Source organism: Maylandia zebra, linkage group LG2 (assembly GCF_041146795.1).
Source record: "Maylandia zebra isolate NMK-2024a linkage group LG2, Mzebra_GT3a, whole genome shotgun sequence".
Lineage (NCBI taxonomy): Eukaryota > Metazoa > Chordata > Actinopteri > Cichliformes > Cichlidae > Maylandia > Maylandia zebra.
The window spans coordinates 6,323,999-6,343,135 of record NC_135168.1 but is presented as its reverse complement, the minus strand read 5'-3'; the positions used below and the strand labels follow the sequence as shown (position 1 = coordinate 6,343,135).

At 41.4% G+C, this 19,137-nt stretch overlaps 1 long non-coding RNA gene across 1 annotated transcript in view; it reads right to left on the bottom strand.

The window, feature by feature from the left end:
- The window catches only part of LOC112432914 (uncharacterized), a 118,351-nt gene extending 102,592 nt beyond the window's left edge, over positions 1-15,759 (bottom strand). Inside the window, exon 1 of the long non-coding RNA XR_013100384.1 lies at positions 15,532-15,759. This is a non-coding gene — a long non-coding RNA (uncharacterized LOC112432914). The remainder of the gene's footprint in view (positions 1-15,531) is intronic.
- Positions 15,760-19,137: the final 3,378 nt, after the last annotated feature.

The window sequence follows — 19,137 nt, the reverse complement described above, 5'->3', positions numbered from 1 at the left end:
GTAAATATCCTCCAATAAAGTCAGATGAGGGCTGCTGTTGCCAGGTAACGATGATGTCACACTGGATCTTCTGATCTTTAGCATCAGAAGATCTCGGAGTCTGATGTTGGCTCATGTGTTGTTAAACACCAACATGACGTTCTACTAGTCAAGGCCTCAGCTTCACCCACTGATGCTGATCACACAGACCCACTAATAGAACTGTTTTATCAGGTTTAAGCAGCGTCAGCATTAATGTCACATTTAATCAGACCACATTTACATTACAAGCCCACTACAACCATATGGAACTCCAAAGTGTTCAAAATTAAATAAATAAATAAGTCATGATGAAATAAATAACTATGTGAATAAATAAGACACAGATATGTAATGTGAGAATGATATTGTGAAATAATTGAACACATTTTGAAAAAAAGCTCATTATTGTGAAATATATTGCATTCTGCTATATAAATTTACTTATTATTGTGAAATATTATTTCATGATCATTATTTTTCACAATAACAGAAATTATTCCTGAGGCATTTTATTTATTCCCAGCCATTTTTATTCCAAAATGTCCTTTTTTTCAAAGTCAGTCTTTATTTCAAAATCCCGTTTTTCCCAATGGCCTATTTATTTCATTATTATTACACATTATTTGACCACGAGCAATCTTTTCTGGTTTGACGCCGTCTTTGTAGCCAGAAACCAGCTCTCTCCTCGGCTTCCTCCACTACACGCTTCCCCCACGCCAGTCTCCTCCGTCACTATAAAGGGGAGAGTCATGAGCTCCATCACCCTCACCTGTGCCGTCCAACGTCCCGCCACCAGCCTCCGCTGCAGCAGGCCAGAGACCACACCCCTGCCACAATAAGTAAAAGTATATCCTTGCTGTACCCTTAATGCTAAATGTGCTAAATTAACCGCTGCCTTTGCCCCTTTGGGATTATTCTTATGTCACTGGGATGTTGACCTTTGACCTTCACATTAGAGAGATGGGCAGACATAATTAGTGTATGAATTTTAAAGTAACAGGTAATAAAGAGAGTGTAGCAAATGTAGTCAGGTTTATTACTCTGTATCACACATGAGTGCCCGAGGGAGGCGGGGCTGACTGGGGAGACACAGGAAACAGAGAGACAGGGCTGACTCGACATGAAACGATGAAACGTGGGACACGGGAACAGAAACTAAACACAGGCTGAAATGAACACTGAGGGAGGGAGAACTAAGATTACTGAGAGCCTGATAAATAAGAAGAACAAAAACCAAGAAAAACAAGAGTCAAAGAAAACCAAAAACACAAAGCATTGGGCCAGGACCCACTGCTGTGACATTTATATGTGATAAAAACATTAAAAACTGCTCAGATGTTGAAATCTTTCTACGTATACTTTAGGTTCAGCTCTGCAGCCTGGCATTTGGTTAAGCATGATTCAAACATTTGATTTTGTTTAACTGGTTTTAATTATAGTTACTTTTTGTGAACATTTGTTGCAGCATTTAAAAATACATCATTTATTTTCAAACTTTTATTTGATTTAGAGCATCATATTTGACCAACGTAAATGTTTTAATTTCATATAAAATAACTGAAACAGTGAACTAAATATCTGAAATCTTTCCTTCCTTAAAAGTTATAATCCTACTTAAGTTATAGTGCAAACGCTTAAGCAACAAATATACTTGATGCTAATTAATTAATATTTCCCTTTGATGTTGCAACTATGCGGTCACTTCTGTCTTTAAACAAAATAATATTTTCCAGTTACAGAAATCATAAAGTCCAAACTACACTGAAAAAAATATGTTGTTGGATTTACTTAATTCAATGGTGGACATTTGTTGCACACAGATGTTTTGCTTTGGCAGCAACTTAAACAATTGAGTTAAATTAACACAATTTATTCATGTTCAATAAACCTGTGCAATTTGTGTTGATAAAATGTGACTTAAACATGTTTTGATGAAGTAATTTGAGCTCTTGGAATATTTTAATCCTTCACAATTTTCTCACTTTATCCCAACACCATTCAATAACTTTTACCCAATACTACTTGGTCACTTAAATACTACATGTTATCTTCAAATTACATTTTGCTATTATATTCTAGTATCAAATACACAATTTTCAAATGGAGGCCTTATAACAGATTATATTGTTCTCTTCCAAGATGGTTGCTGGCATCCACCAGTAACCTTTCAAAACAAAATGTCTAATTTCACTGCATTGACAGTAGGTAAAGAATTAAACTGGCATTACTCCTCCACTGAATCTACATAAATCAACAGTTAAATAATGTCAGTTCTTCCGTGTTCTCTGGAATCAATCACAGCAAAGAAATTAGACTGTTTCTTTTGAAAAATGTTGGGAAAGAACAAATCAAGATCAAAAATCAAGGTTCAGTTAAACAACAATTATAACTAAACAATTTGAGATAATGTTAGTTTCCATTAACATTAAATTAGGTTACTGAATTGGCAAACACCTTCCTATTAACATTACCCATTTTACCCCAATAACTAAAGAAATTAGCACTTGCAGGTCAAAACCTTTATTCAAGGGATGCAAAAATAACATTGATACAGTGACTGTCAAAAATTACAGCACTGATCATACTGTGACATGTTGGTTCAAAACAGCACACTTAGAAATATTCAACGTTCTTTACTTCAACTGAATGAAACTGAAAACACCATTTCACACGACCCATATGGGATATTTAGACTGTATAACTGTTCACGCTACATCTCTTCACTAGTAAAAGACAGAAAAAATACAAAGAGAAATTTAAAAATGCTGCCAAAATGCTGCACAGAGCAAAAGGAAAAACAAACAACAACAAAAAATGGCCCTGTCCTCATGGCAGTTGCAGTGTATATAAAAATGAACCCTGCGATCTGTTCCTGGAATTGAGCTTCAAAAATGCAGCAGAACAAGTGTGAGATTTAAATGTCTTCTCACCTAGAGCTGATCACCTTGCATGCATAACAGTGAGCTTTCCTTGCAGGAGCAGTTTTGTCTTAGTTGTGAGCTTTTCTTGTACCGGACTCTGCGCCCCAATTTTAGTGTCAGACCACACCTTCAGAGTATTCCATCAACAACAACAACAACAATCTTTATTTATAGAGCACATTAAAAGCCAGGGGCATGCCAAAGTGCTTTACATGAAACAATAAAACAATAAAATGATTTACACTAAAACATCAGAGTCATATAAGTGTGGGATTATGTTCACAGGTAAAAACCACTAATAGGAATAATCTATAGCACACAGCTATAGCAAAGTAGAACTGTACCATCATACACAGTGATAGAGGACATAGGCTACGCAACAATAAAATAATTAGCACTATAACGTCAGAGTCATATAAGTGAGAGATTATGTTCACAGGTAAAACCACTAATAAAATAAACTATAGCACACAGCTATAGCAGAGTAAAGCTGTAAAGCTGTACCATCAAACACAGTGATAGAAAACATTGACAGTGCAGGACAACGCAAAACAACCAGACACATTAATAGAACAACTCACTAGAAGCAAGGCGAGAATTTAACTAGTAGAAAAAGCAAGTTCAAACAGATATGTTTTAAGCCGTGATTTAAAAGATTGAATAGAATCAGACGCCCGGATGCCAATCGGGAGACTGTTCCACAGCTCAGGTGCAGCTAGAGCGAACGCTCGATCACCTCTAGACTTCAAGCGAGATCTGGGCTGAACCAACAATAACTGTGAGGAAGATCTTAAGGCCCTCGTAGGAAGATATGAATTTAAGAGATCCTTAAGATAACTTGGCCCTGTGTTATTAGTAATTTTAAAAGTAAACAACAGAATTTTAAATTGAATACAAAATTTCACAGGCAACCAGTGCAGATCAGCAAGGACGGGAGTGATGTGAGCAAACTTCTTAGTTTTAGTTAGAATGCGTGCAGCGGCATTCTGGACTGTCTGTAATCTATGTAAAAGGGTAGAGTGGAGACCATAATAAAGTGAATTACAGTAATCTAGTCTTGACGTAACAAAGGCATGGATAAGCTTTTCCAAGTCATTGTGCGGGATGTAGTGTTTGGCCCTGGAAATAAGGCGAAGTTGGTAGAAACTAGATCTGACGACAGCAGATACTTGTTTATCAAGTTTAAATGAGCTGTCAAGTAGCACACCCAGATTCCTAACAGTGTCAGGGAAAGAACTAGTGAGAAAACCAAAAGCATCATGAAGTTTGGCACAAAGAGCGTCACTGCCAAAGACCACAATTTCAGTTTTCTTATCGTTAAGGATAAGAAAATTTGCCAGAAGCCATTGCTTGACCTCACACATGCACTCTCGAAAGTTACTCACGGACATAGCTAGATCATCATTCAGCTCAAAATAGATCTGGATGTCATCGGCATAATAGTGAAAGGCAATGTGGTATTTCTCAAAAATGACACTTAAAGGAAGCATATACAGTGAGAACAGGGTAGGGCCTAGCACAGATCCCTGGGGGACACCACAGCAAACAGGTACAGCGGAGGAGGAGGAGGTGGCCAAGTGAACCGAAGAGAGCCGATCGGAGAGGTAAGATTTAAACCAATCCAAGGCAGCGCCCTTGATGCCTACAGTGTGCTCTAGTCTCGCCAATAGTATGTTATGGTCAACCATGTCATCAGAACCAACCACGACGCAAGAGGAACACTGATGACGTGCAACCCTATGACCCAATCTGGGGCAGTGATGTACCAGCGGAGTTCAAGTTGTGGACCACCGGACAGAAGGTCCTGCACTCACTGTTCCCATGGGTCGGAACTGGAAAAAACACGTTAAGAATTGAGACTCTTGACTACCGATTTGGACTTTTCCTGAACAGCTCAACAAAGATAAATAAGGCTCAGAATGAGGAAATCGACGCGATCAGAATAGTGGTCATGCAACACAGGGTCGCCCTGGACATGATTCTCGCTGAGAGAGGGGGCCTCTGTGTCTTATTCAACACCACTTGTTGCACCTATATCCCGGACAACGTGCACTCCTTGACCATGACCACCGCCCTAGACAAGTTGCGACAACTGAGTAATGCGCAGCAACAAGACTATGTCACGAACAATGAGGACTGGCTGACCTGGCTGCTGAGTGGCAGCTGGAAGACCCTCGTGATAAAAGGACTCGTACTGATAGGAGTTCTGCTTCTATTATTGTGCTTGTTTTCTACATGTATCCTACCATGCATAAGATCCATGATTGACAAAATGGTACAGGCCACAGTAATTACCTATGTTGGACTGCCACTAGAAGATGAACCGGATGAAGAAGATTTAGTATAGAAACACACACACACATACTGAATGATGCTACAATTGAAAATGTTATAAGCAAGTGATTGTTGGCTGATAATAAAGTATGATTAAGTGAAAAATATTAACATCAGGAGGGGATGTTAAAGAAGAAACGCTTTAATGAGTTTTATGTTGCATTAAAGTACATGTTCATATTTTACTCTTAATAGGAAAAGAACAAAATGTACTACTCGCTCTGTTTATAGAAAGAGGAAGTTCACCCTATGATAGTTATACGAACTTAGACACACACACACACATATGCAAAATTAGAGGAAACTGCTATGCTTGTTTCACCCTGCTATAAATAATAAACGACTACTGCAGCTCGGTGTGAGTCCTCTCTGAGCCCTCACCCGTGCAGCACGTTAACCGTCTCCAAGTGTCTCAGTGTTGTTTATTCACCTAACTGTTTGATAACTGTAAATCTCTGACAACAGTTTATTTATACCATCTTCACGTGAACACATTCAAGAACATAACAGATGAAGAAACATTAAAAACTTCCACACTACATAAAGCAAGAAAAATAGTTTTTCTTTCAGGTGGTTTCAGAAAAACAGAAACATCAAACATCTCCAAGACTCTCTTTGAAAGAACTAAAAACCTTTGTTCTCATGGTCCAATCATGAGTGAACTCCCCGATGAAGCCTTGTGTGCTAAAACATGTCAGAGTTTTAAAGGTTAAACATGAGTTTCCAAAACGTTTTGCTGGAGAACAATGAACTATTTGACTGAGTTTCAATCATTTACAGACGAGCAAAACCAGGACAAAGAAAAAAGGACAAAACTGACTCAGTAAAAAACAGAAAAGAAGATCCCATGTAGATCTGTATTATGTAGAAGTTCAGCCCAGCAACCAGTTCAGTTCAACACAAGTTTAAATGATTCTCTCTGAACTCTGTGGAGCCTGATCTCAAGCTTTTTGAGTCCGACACAGAAACCAGAGGATCTTTCTGTGTCTTCAGATTCACTGTGATCCAGTGATGGGAGTGATTTCAGCCCTGAGTGATCGCGCTGATGTTTGCACAGAGCAGACAATGAGGTGAATGTTTGGGCACACTGGTCACAGCTGTAGTTTCCTTCCATGTGTGCACGTTCATGAATGTTACGATGACCTGACTGTGAGAAGCTTCTCTCACAGTAGATGCACTTGTAGAGTCTCTTTCTGGTGTGGATCTGTTGGTGTCGTCTCAGGTGATGTGGAGCTTTAAAAGTCTTCTCACACAGGTCACATCGATAAGGTCTCTCCTCAGTGTGGGTAAACATGTGTTGTTGTAACTGTGCGTCTGTTGTAAAGTATTTGCCACACTGTTCACAGCAGTACACATCATGTCTGGTGTGAATGCGTAGGTGTGTATTTCGGCTCCCTCTCTGGCTGAAAGTTTTTCCACAGATGTCACAGCTGTACGCCTTAATTCCAGAGTGGGTAACTAGATGACTCTGTAAGTGGCTACTGCGAGTAAAAGCTCTGCCACACTGATCACAGCTGTACGCTTTAACTCCACTGTGGATGAGTTGGTGTTGTTTTAGGGAACCCTTCGAGGAAAAAGACTTTCCACACAAGTCACAGCTGAACGGTCTCTCTCCAGTGTGGATGACCTGATGCTGTTTTAGTTTAGCCCTCACAGTAAAACCCTTCCCACACTCGTCACAGCTGTATGGCTTAATTCCAGAGTGGGTAACTAGATGCCTCTGTAAGTGGCTACTTTGAGTAAAAGCCTTCCCACACTGATCACAGGTGTATGGCTTAATTCCAGAGTGGGTAACTAGATGATTCTGTAAGCTGCTACTTTGAGTAAAAGCTCTGCCACACTGATCACAGCTGTACGCTTTAACTCCACTGTGGATGAGTTGGTGTCTTTTTAGGGAACGCTTGAAGGAAAAAGACTTTCCACACTCGTCACAGCTGAACGGTCTCTCTCCAGTGTGGATGACCTGATGCTGTTTTAGTTTAGCCCTCACAGTAAAACCCTTCCCACACTCGTCACAGGTGTGTTTTTTCTCTCCCTTTCTTCTGTGAGGTTTGTCGGCCTCCTGAGAGCGCTGACTTCTGGCTCCATGTTGGTCCTGCAGTGACAGAGATACAAACAGAGGCAGTGAGTGAAATGCAGTCGTGGAACAAACTCAACCTTCAAACTCCATTAACACTAGTTTTAAACCTGAAGGTGGAGCGTGGCACCAAACACCACTTAAACCCCCGGAGAGCAGCCATTTGGCTTTTAGCTAGGCTTTAGCTTCAGACAAGTGGAAGCTAAATGGGCTAGTCATTCATATGTATATTAGGTTGTTACCTGGGAATTCTGGAGGGAGGGGAGTGGGGGTGTGTGATTGAGGGGGTGGGGGAGTGGAGTGTTTCAGTTTTCCATCTTAGGGAGAAATCAACACACATGGGTGTATGTCCTTTGTTGCTGACATTTATTGATAAAAACAGTACAAAAAACCAACCATTTGTACACATATTTACAAATAATAATAAAAAGTGAGTGAGCACATTTCAACATTTTCAGCAATCACTCACAATCCTGGCACTGCCATGGTATCTTTAGTCTGCATTTACCACATGTGTATCTGTTGCAGTGAACACATCGCACAGTGGCATGATTGTTCTTGCATTTGTGTTTGACCTGACACGTGGCTCTTTTTCCAGGGCTCGGTGTGGAGGGTTGTGTCCAAAGCAACTGTTCTTTTCTTGCCTTCTTCGCAGCTACATGAGAGTGAGCCAACTCTGTTGCAAGCTCCACCAGGAAGTCCACCCGTCTTTCCTTCATCCCGGTGCATGCTTGATACAGCACATGTGCATTCAGTGCTGCCATGTCAATCATGTTATAAAACACGGCAACTGGCCAGCGCCGTGTTCCTCTGCGGACAGTGTACTCCCGAACCATCTGGTCCATCACATCCACGCCACACTTTGTTTTGTTGTAAAGGGTGACTGTGTTTGGCTTCCTTTTGGTAGTGTTATCAGTCTGAACCACGCTGTGCATGCTGCTAAGAATATAGACTGTCTTCTTCCGTTTGGCCGCATACGCCGTCAGCGTGGCAGCAGAGGTTGAAAACACCTAAGAAATAAGATAAATTGTTTTTTCCATAGCCCTTTTACACACAATGAAACACATAAACATAGAACCACAAAAGACCTGCAACATACCTGAGTGGTGAATTCACCACTCAGGTATGTGTAAGTGTACACAGGTAAGTGTAAAAGGGCTATGGAAATAACAATTTATCTTATTTCTTAGGTGTTTTCAACCTGGCCAGTTGCCGTGTTTTATAACATGATTGACATGGCAGCACTGAATGCACATGTGCTGTATCAAGCATGCACCGGGATGAAGGAAAGACGGGTGGACTTCCTGGTGGAGCTTGCAACAGAGTTGGCTCACTCTCATGTAGCTGCAAAGAAGGCAAGAAAAGAACAGTTGCTTTGCACACAACCCTCCACAACGAGCCCTGGAAAAAGAGCCATGTGTCAGGTCAAACACAATTGCAAGAACAATCATGCCACTGTGCGATGTGTTCACTGCAACAGATACACATGTGGTAAATGCAGACTACAGATACCATGGCAGTGCCAGGATTGTGAGTGATTGCTGAAAATGTTGAAATGTACTCACTCACTTTTTATTATTATTTGTAAATATGTGTACAAATGGTTGGTTTTTTGTACTGTTTTTATCAGTAAATCTCAGCAACAAAGGAAATACACCCATGTGTGTTGATTTCTCCCTAAGATGGCAAACTGAAACACTCCAAGTTGGTGACTTTTGGAGATTTATTTCCCTGGATGATTGAGAATGCATCAAGATGAAACACAAAAGGGAAGTTCACAGCTTTTAGCAGCTCCCCCACCCCCTCGTTCACACACCCCCACTCCGCTTCCCTCCAGAATTCCCAGGTAACAACCTAATATACATATGGATGACTAGCCAATTTAGCTTCCACTTGGCTGAAGCTAAAGCCTAGCTAAAAGCCATTTGGCTGCACTCCGGGTTTTAAAGGTAGAAGCCTGGGACTCCTAGTGTTTTAAAGGTCTCTTAACCCCACCTGCTGGTAGTTCTAACACATTACATCCAACCTGCTGTTAAAGATAATTCATGACTGTTCAAACACTAAAATCATGCCCATCCCTCCTGATTGTACACACACACACACACACACACACACACACACACACACACACACACACACACACACACACACACACACATTATTTTATAATTTAGATTATTTTGTTGTTTCCTATTACATATTTCTATAATTTGTATAGATTTATACAGAATTATTCAGTGATAATAAATCCTATGTTTGTTTATTCTAAAGGAACCCCGTTAGCTTCCACAACAGATGTTGCTCGTCTTCCGTCAAATACTCACATAAAATATTACACAATAAAGTGGATTCAAGATATCCACATAATTTCACTCTTACATCCACAGTGACGTTTCACAATTGTTCAAATATAAGCAATCAATAATAATAATAATAATATCAATAACATTGAGGCACATTACACAAATTTCAAAAACAAATCATGTCTTACAATATTTACAACAACTAAAAGCTCTGTAAATCGGCTTTTAAGTGTTCATTGAAGTTTTGAATAATTCTCTAATTTTTTAAGGCAACTTATTCCACTTAAAAGTTGCTCTAAATGTAACAGTTTTACAAAACGTTACTTTTAACTCGAGCATTTACTAAATTGCAGCTTGTTGAAAACTGTGTAATATGATGATGTATTTCATCTGGATACTGCAGCTGAGCAGAATAAATGTGGTGTGTTTAACAGAATTGCTTTCTTTAGAACTACAAGTAAGCCATAGAATATTTTAGCCTGTACAGGAAGCCAAGAAAGGTTATTATGCATTTTATCAATATTACTATAGTATGAACATCTTCACACTAATCTGGACGCCTTATTCTGGACTAACTGAAGTCTGTTAAGATCTGTCTTATTAGCTGCTGACCAAATGATTGAACAATACTCCAGATGAGACATTACTAGTGCATTAATGACATCTTTCATAATGAAGAAGTGATACACAAAGAGCATTTCATAGCCATAGCTATGCCTTGTCGGCAGAGTTATGTGACATTAGTGATGTTTGTACTTTCAGCGTTAACTTGGTTTTAAAGCCTTTAAAATATACGCCGTTCAATAGTCGACCTTAATCTGACAGAGAATGTGATGATTTTGTGGATAATTAAAGTCAGTCATATATCCACAAACACAACAAGCTGAAAGTCAGTGATGCTGCTCGGTTTGCAGTCCTGAACATCACGGCACAAGCAGGATTCACTGCACTGTTAATGTTAGCTGTGTTATATTGCTGCCTCTGTTCGGTGGTGTCGAGCCAAACGCACTTTAACGTGTGTTTGAACGAGCTGACGGTTCACTCGTTAAGCTGAAAGAAAGATGCTTTAATCACAGCAGTCACACATGTGTCCACTGCACCATCTGGAACTCTTCTTGTTTACACTCGTAATAACACAAACACTAAATCCTGCTTCTCTGGTGCTGTTGTGTAGCAGTGTGTACACCTGAGACTGTCACCTGTCTGTCTGTCCTGCACTCTCTCTCTGTTTCTTTCTCTCTGATTGTGGAATAAAAGTATGAACATGTGTTTATAAGTTACACTTGTGTCTGAATCCTGCAGCTTATCACACATTTGATTTCCATGTGTGACGACTGCAAGTGTCCAGAGTGAGGACAGACTGAGGGAGCCACTGCTGCACATCATCTGTGAGGCTTTGCACCCCTGATGATCCACCAGGACAAACTCAGCAGTGTGTGAGGAAGAGGAGGAAGAGCCAGCAGCAGCTGACAGATGGAGAGAATAGACAGACTGTTCCCTGTTTGTGAAGGACTGCTAGGAAAGTTTAACATAACTGTCTGTGCTGAATCCGTCTTATTAGGTAATGTTCAAATAATGTGATCATCCCAGTGTTTTCGGTGTGGGAGAAAGTACTCAGGGCCTTCAAGTTACACACTATGAAAGGCAGCAACAAGTTTAATGTTCAGAAACCTAAAGTCTGTATCAGCAGCAGGATGGAGCTAAAAATAAATGTTGGTTTCAGTTCTATGAAGCTTTGAGTCTGTGAAGGTTCTCAGTCATCCAGGTCATCGTAGTCAAAGGAGCTTGCAAAGAAAAGCGTCTGGACTTCTTTAAGTTACTTGAAGACGTTTCACCTCTCATCCGAGAAGCTTCTTCAGTTCTCTCTCTTCACTTGCATACCCACCACGGAGGCCGAGGAGACTGTCAGAAAATGACTACAAGAAGACAGCTCCTTGGAGGACAGGACCAACTTCACAGCCGATCAGATTTGCACACTGTTAGACCTCTGCCTCACCACTACATATTTCAAATACAACGAAGGCTTTTACAGACAAAAACATGGCTGTGCCATGGGCTCCCCCGTGTCACCTATTGTAGCCAACCTTTACATGGAGGAAGTGGAAAGGAAGGCTCTTGGCTCTTTCAAAGGAAGAGTACCCAGCCACTGGTACAGATATGTGGACGACACCTGGGTCAAAATCAAGACACAAGAAGTGGAATCCTTCACTGCGCACAAAAACATCAAGTTCACCAGGGAAGAAACAAAGGACAACTGTTTGCCCTTCCTGGACTGCACTGTGCACATTGAAGAGAACGGCAACCTCAACATCGAAGTTTACCGGAAGCCCACACACACGGACCAGTACCTCCTCTTTGACTCCCATCACCCTCTGGAACACAAACTTGGAGTAATTAGGACCCTACACCACCGGGCAGAACATGTTCCCTCTCAACCTGAAGGAAAAAAGAAGGAACACACACATGTAAAGGAAGCACTCAAAACGTGCGGCTATCCTAAATGGGCGTTTTTAAAGTCAGCAAAGAGGCACAGAAAAGAAGACCAGACACCAGCGAAGGAGGATAAGAAGGACAGACGCAACAACATTGTCATCCCCTATGTAGCCGGTGTATCAGAGAAACTCAGGAGAGTTTTCTCCAGGCATGACATCCCGGTGCATTTCAGACCCAGCAACACGCTCAGACACAAACTGGTTCACCCAAAAGATAAAACGCCAAAACACAAACTTAACAATGTGGTGTATGCTGTACAGTGCAGCGAGGAATGCCCAGACCTCTACATTGGAGAGACCAAACAGCCACTTCACAAGCGCATGGCACAACACAGAAGAGCCACCTCCACAGGACAAGACTCAGCTGTCCATCTGCATCTTAAGGATAAAGGACACTCTTTCGAGGATGCCAATGTTCACATTTTGGACAGAGAGGACAGATGGTTTGAAAGCGGAGTGAAAGAATCCATCTATGTCCACTGTGAGCGACCATCTTTGAACAGAGGCGGGGTTTACGACACCAACTCTCTGCCATCTATAATCCAGTTTTGAGATCCCTTCCCAGACGCCTTAACGCCCACTCACATCCTGGGCCATCTGATCTCAGGAATTCGCATGATAAGGTGGGGCCAGGTTTCACAATGAACTCACCCGAAACTCTGGCTGATTGGGGCCCACACCCAGTTTCACACCTTGGCTCAGGCGATTAGAGGAGGGGGGTCCTTTTGTCCCTCTGTGGGGGGTCACTCCCACTAGGTTTATATCTGGGACTCTCCACCATTTGACCTTAGAACTGAAGAAGCTTCTCGGATGAGAGGTGAAACGTCTTCAAGTAACTTAAAGAAGTCCAGACGCTTTTCTTTGCAAGCTCCTTTGACTATGAAGCTTTGAGTATTTTGGATCAGTAGCTGCTGTGTTTGTTGCATCATATTGCTGTAACTGTTTATATGCTTTATATATTCTGAGCTAAGTTGATCTATAGTGTTACATCATATTCTATAAGGATGTTATGTGTTTGTGGACTTTCTGCCCAGTTTGACCCATTTAGCAGAAGTCAGCCTGTTTAGTATTTAGTATTTAGTATTTATTTATTTATTGTCATTGTCAAGAACAATGAAATTGCGTTTGGGGCTTCCATACAACCCAAAAAAAGAAGAAAATAATAAATACCCCTTAAAACCCAAGTGTACATATTTAACCCAGTGTGACTCCAATGCAATAAGACAATCCTTAGCAATAATGTTCGTAGAAATTCAGACAAAGACCTGAGAAACATGACAAAATACAACAATGCAACCCATTCAATATTATTGTACTGTGAGATATGATATCAGATATGATAGTTATCTATTTAAGAAAGAGGGGGGGGGGGCAGGAGGGGGAAGAGAATAAAGATATGATGCACCAATGCAGACCAGTTCATTGCTATTAAGAAGTTGGATATGGTTATTGTCCGTGAGAGGGGGGCAGAGAGTTCAGGAGCCTCACAGCCTGTGGATACAGGCTGTTGGCCAGTCTGGATGTTCTGGCCTGTATAGACCTGTACCTTCTCCCTGAGGGCAGCAGATGGAAAAGGTGGCGCGCAGGGTGATGTTGGTCCCGCAGGATACTGTGCACCCTCCTCAGACAGCGAGTGGGGAAGATATTACTGATCTCTGGCAGACTTGTTCCAATAATTCTGCCAGCTTCTTTCACCACCCGCTGGAGTGCTTGCTGATCGGCCTTGGTGCAGCTGGGGAACCACACTAGAAATCCATACGTCAGAACGCTGCTGATGGCACAGTTGTAGAAGTTCAACATCAGAGATCTGGGAATGTGTGCGCTCCGCAGTCTCCTCAGGTAGTAGAGGCGCTGTTGGGCCTTCCGTACAACTGAGGTGATATGGTTGCCCCAGGACAGGTCCTCGGTCACAGTTACCCCCAAGAATTTAAAACTGCTCACCCTCTCCACCGCCTCACTGCCAATGAAGAGAGGCAGATGGTTGTTATGACCCCTCTTCCGGAAATCTACAATGATCTCCTTGGTCTTTTTGGTGTTTAAGACCAAGTTATTGTCGTGGCACCATGACTCTAGTTGTTGCACCTCTGTCCTATAGTTTGTCTCATCATTGTTGGATATAAGTCCGAGCACTGTAGTGTCATCTGCAAACTTAACAATGAGATTGGACGCGCAGGAGGAAATACAGTCATGGGTGAAGAGAGTGTATAGCAGAGGGCTCAGAACACACCCCTGAGGGGCACCGGTGTTGACCACAAGGGTGGAAGAGGTGTTCTTACCCACTCTGACACTCTGTCTACGGTTAGTGAGGAAGTCCACAATCCAGTTGCACAGAGAGGAGTTAAGTCCCAGTTGGTGGAGTTTGGGACGGAGTTTGTATGGCCGGATGGTATTAAAAGCCGAGCTGTAGTCTACAAAGAGGAGCCGTGCATAGGTGTTCCTGTGTTCCAAGTGCTTCAGTAATGTGTGCAGCACTATGGCGATCGCATCCTCGGTTGACCGGTTCTCCCTGTATGCAAACTGGTGCGAGTCCAGGGATGGTGGAAAAGCAGCTCTGATGTGTTTAATGACCAGTCTCTCCAGGCATTTGGCGGGAATGGGGGTGAGTGCCACAGGTCTGAAATCGTTCAGACATGTGACATTTGACTGTTTTGGGATGGGAACGATGGTTGCTGCTTTGAAACAGGATGGTACCAGTGAACAGGACAACGAGGTGTTATATATAGAGGCGAAGACGTTTAAGGCTCTGATATCTATTCTGTGTGACTTAAAGCAGTTATGACATGGTCTGATTTTCTCACCCAATAAAGGAATATTTCATATATCAGTCGACTCTTCATTCTATCAGACACAGTTATCACAGCTCCTACATTTGCTTTTTACACATATATGTAAGCATTGAGCCAAATTTAGTAATGCCAACAATATAATAACTATAATATTGGCCATATTATATTTACATTACCACAGTGAGGTGACTTTAGTCTCATGAACAACATCAGCTAATTGTTATTTACAGCTAATCTTAAACGACTGTTCAGCACAGAAATGAAGCCCAACAATCATGTTTTACAGTCCTGTGGTCTCAGCCTCAGATACTCATCAAATCACACAGAGCTCATGTAGAAACAAATGAACTAAATATGTTCTCCTTCATTTCTGTCGAACACAGCTGTATGAAACGTTTCCAGCTGTTAGTACATAAACACATAAACAACAGCTGGTTGTTTCAGTGAAAATACATTGATGGGTTTTTAATAAAGTTGTGCAGCTGTAAAGTATTTTGTCTGGTGTCAATTCTATCGTCAGCTACATCGTTATGGCAAATGTTCAGATGTATATGGTGATAAATATCTTTGGTCATATGGTCCTGCTCTGTCTGTCACCTTCTGTGTTGAGCTCATTGTTTCCTCTGTAGTGGCTGAGCTGAGTCCAAGTAGCTGAAAATGTTCCTCTGCTGCTCCGTCAGACTCTCCTCCTCCTGCTGATCAGCTGGGACACAAAACAGATCTTTGTTAGGCCCCACACTGCACTGAAGAGTCAAAGTGTCTCATATGTTCATCTGACAAGTAAAAGAACACATTTTTGTTTCCCGAGGTGGGCAACTTGTTGGAAACAAACACAAAAGGTTTGAGCACTGATACCTCCCATTGCTGGCATTGAAAGATGCAACGCCAGCAATGTGGATTGGTTTGAGTCTTGACAATCCACATTGCTGGCATCTTTCAATATGTTTGAATGCACCAGTGTAAGTGCAGCCACTCAGACTCAATGTGTTCATAGAAACAGGTGCAGATGTGTCACGAGTTCATCCAGCAGTAGCTATGGTACTTGGCCACAGGGGGCAGCAGTGGACTGACCTGCATTCGAGACTGCTCCAGCTGCTCTGTGACAGTCAGTAGATCTGCTACAAATTGCAGATCATATGCAAGTTTTGGAAATGACATTATAAATATTCCTAACTTAGCCACGGCAGCCATGTTGATGTATTACCTATACTGGCTGAAAATGTTCATTTGCAGAGAAAAGACACAGGCAGACTGTGCTTACAGGACAACAACAACAACAATCTTTATTTATAGAGCACATTTAAAAACCAACGGCATGCCAAAGTGCTTAACATAGAACAAATTAACACAAGTATAATCAGAGTCATAAAAATAAAAGTGTAGAATTATGTTCACAGGAAAAAGCCACCAATAGAAAAAATATAACTATAGCACATAGCTATAGCACAATATAACTGTGCCATCAACACACAATGGGGATAAGACATACACAGCGCAAATAAAAAGCAAGATAGGAAAATTAGTAAAATAAATCACTGCAGACAAGGCCAGCATTTAACCAGTAGAAAACGCAAGATTAAACAAATACGTTTTAAGCCGTGATTTAAAAGATTGAATAGAGTCAGACGCCCGAATGCCAATGGGAAGGTTGTTCCACAACTCTGGTGCGGCCAGGGCAAACGCTCGATCACCTCTAGACTTCAGCCGAGATCTAGGCCGCACCAACAGTAACTGTGAGGATGATCTTAAAGCCCTAGCAGGAACATATAAGCTTAAGAGTTCCTTAAGATAGCTCGGTGCTGTGTTATTAGTGATTTTAAAAGTAAACAGCAGAATTTTAAATTGGATACGGTATTTCACAGGCAACCAGTGCAAATCAGCTAGGACGGGAGTAATGTGGGCAAACTTCTTAGTTTTGGTTAGAATGCCTGCAGCAGCATTTTGGACTGTCTGTAATCTATGGAGAAGGGCAGAGTGGAGTCCAAAATAGAGTGAATTGCAGTAATCCAGCCTCGAAGTTACAAAGACATGGATGAGTTTTTCCAGGTCTTTATGCGAGATATACTGCCTGGCCTTAGAAATAAGGCGGAGTTGGTATAAACTCGATCTAACAACAGCAGACACTTGTCTATCAAGTTTAAATGAGCTGTCAAGTAACACGCCCAAATTCCTAACAGTGTCGGAAAAGGAGCTAGTGAGAAAACCAAAAGCATCACGAAGTTTGGCACGAAGGACGTCACTGCCAAAGACCACAATTTCAGTTTTCTTATCATAAAGGATAAGAGTATTTGCCAGGAGCCATTGCCTGACCTCACACATGCACCCTCGAAAACTATTCAAGGACAAAGCTAGGTCATCATTTAACTCAAAGTAGATCTGAATGTCATCAGCATAATAATGAAAAGCGATGTGATATTTCTCAAAGATAGCGCTTAATGGAAGCATGTACAATGAGAACAGAGTAGGGCCTAACACAGATCCCCGAGGGACACCACAACAGACAGGTACAGCGGAGGAAGAGGAAGTGACCAAGTGAACCGAGGAGAGCCGATTGGAGAAGTATGATTTAAACCAATCCAAGGCAACACCCTTGATGCCTACAGTGTGCTCAAGTCTTGCCAATAGGATTTTATGATCAACCATATCGAAAGCCGACGATAAATCCAATAGCACTAGGACCGAGGAGCGTCCATTGTCAGCTTTTAGTAGAAGGTCATTGAGAACTCGGAGCAGCGCTGACTCAGTGCTATGATGTGGTTTGAAGGCCGATTGGAATTTATCATTAATGCTATTCTCATCCAGGTAGGCCTGGAGTTGAAGCAACACTATCTTCTCAAGAATTTTGGCCAAGAACGGAAGCTTGGAAATCGGCCTATAGTTCGCATAATCATTATAATCGAGGTTCCTTTTTTTAAGAACAGGCTGAATTATAGTATGTTTAAAGGCTGATGGTACGCAACCAGAGAGCAAAGAAGACTTCAAAAGGGACAATATACTAGGTCCAATTGTACTAAAACAGTCCTTAACTATACGAGATGGAAGAACATCATATACGAGATTAGTATTGTTCATTTGTTCAACCAGACGCTTAAGAGTAGGGAGTGAAACGGGTTCAAACTGATAGAAGGAAGAGGAACAGTCAGGGGTAAACGCAGGGCCTGTCATTAAAGGAAGAGCAGATTTAAGAGATGAGACTTTATCTAAAAGATAATTTAAAAATTGTTCGCAAAGAACCGTGGAGCACGGCAGCGGCATAGTGGGGCAGGGGTTGACCACAGAGTTAAAAATTTTAAATAAAATTCGAGGATTGTTACCATTGGTAGAGATAATTTTTGAAAGAAAAGCTGCTTTAGCCATTTTGGCAGCAGTTTGAAACTTCAAGCGACTAGTACGTAGGATGTCGTAAGATGCCTGGAGTTTATCTTTCCTCCACCTTCTCTCATCCCGCCGACACGCACGTCGTAGAGCGCGAACAGAGTCACTTAACCAACATTGTGAGTAAGTTCTGGGGCGCTTCATTTTAATAGGTGCCACAGTGTCGAGGATGGAGGAACATGTAGTTAACAGGGTATTGGCAAAATTCTCAACCATATGAGGGGTAAGACAATCTGACGTAATAGATGCAGAATACACAAAAGAAGCAGAGAATTTCACCACAGTATCAGCATTAACAGTACGCACATCACATAATAACGTTACATGTTATTATGTGATGTTACTGAAATCATCATGAATAACAGGAGTGGTGATTCCTGTAACTTTGTGTATATAATTTGGCATTTCTTACTGATGTAGGCCAAAAATAAATACATAAACTGAGCACCTGATGGCTTTGAACTTTTGTTGTCCATCTTCCATTGGTTTGAATTTTGCGCTCCAGTACAAACACAAATCCCCCAACCCGAGGATCAGCACAATTAACCTAACAGACCTACACCTTAGTTCACAGATTCACTTTGTCTAAGGTTGATTTCTGGGATTTCACACAACCCAGGATTCAGATCGTGAATCCATGATGGGCTTGGATTTACATCATTATAAATGAAATGTGCTCTACTTGGAAGCAGTCGGCCCCGCCCCTTTTGACGGGTTGTGTGAGACTTTAAATCATCAAACTGTAAATTATAAATTTAAATTGTTATTGATCCTTTACCCCGAGTCCTAAAGTGTAGATTTATTTTCTTACTCTTCTTATATTTATTG